The sequence below is a fragment of the Apis dorsata genome, unplaced genomic scaffold (assembly GCF_000469605.1).
Source record: "Apis dorsata unplaced genomic scaffold, Apis dorsata 1.3 scaffold_506, whole genome shotgun sequence".
Lineage (NCBI taxonomy): Eukaryota > Metazoa > Arthropoda > Insecta > Hymenoptera > Apidae > Apis > Apis dorsata.
The window spans coordinates 38,046-38,891 of NW_006263734.1; positions in this window are offsets into that span (position 1 = coordinate 38,046).

An 846-nucleotide genomic window follows, 5' to 3' on the forward strand; every position below is an offset into this window, starting at 1 on the left:
ATGTAATTATAAGTGTTATTTAAACGTAAAATATAATTCGTTATTTATTTAAGTAAATTGATCAGCATAACAGAAACTTTCGTCCATTTTCAGTTTTCCACACGTGTCATTTTTGTAGCAAAAGTTACTATTATATATGGTACTTGAAGTGTCCTTGACATTTAGCCTAAAATATTTCACATCTTTTTCGCATTCACTTTGTCCACTCTGTATATAAAACTCTTGTTACGCGTCATGCGTTAGAATTACGAATAATTACCAATTATCAATTACTTGGTTAACCAAAATGATCGAAAGCATCGAAAATCGTTTTCGTGCGAAAGATTGAATCGTAGGAGGGTCTGGGAAAATCGCGGGAAAAGTCACTTCCTCGAGAAAAGCTATACTCTATCGCGACGTAGAGAAGCAAACGAGGTAAACAGTGGCAGTGGAATCTGCTAACTCGTCCCCGATCTTGCTTGAAATTTAGAATGAAATTTGTCAACGAAGACAAGCTGTCAAATTGAAAAGAGATAGGGTTAAAACCGGTTACCAGAATCGAGAATACCGATGCTCCATTTTTTTTTTCTTCTTCTTCTTTTCCTTCCTTCCCCTTCCTCGGTCGTTCCCCAATATCGGTTCAAGCATGGAAGAACGAACCGACTCGATGATGCCACGTTTCGACGTAACTTTTCTTCCCGGAGGAAGGAATAAAAATATATTTTTCGTTTCTCGAATAAAATTAAATAATTATTTTCGACTGCGTTTTTTTTTTTTCTCGAGATCGTTCTCGACTATCCAACAACTATTCGGTTAATTCTAGAAATAGTACACGAATCTTTGAACGCTTGACAACAGATTTAGAAT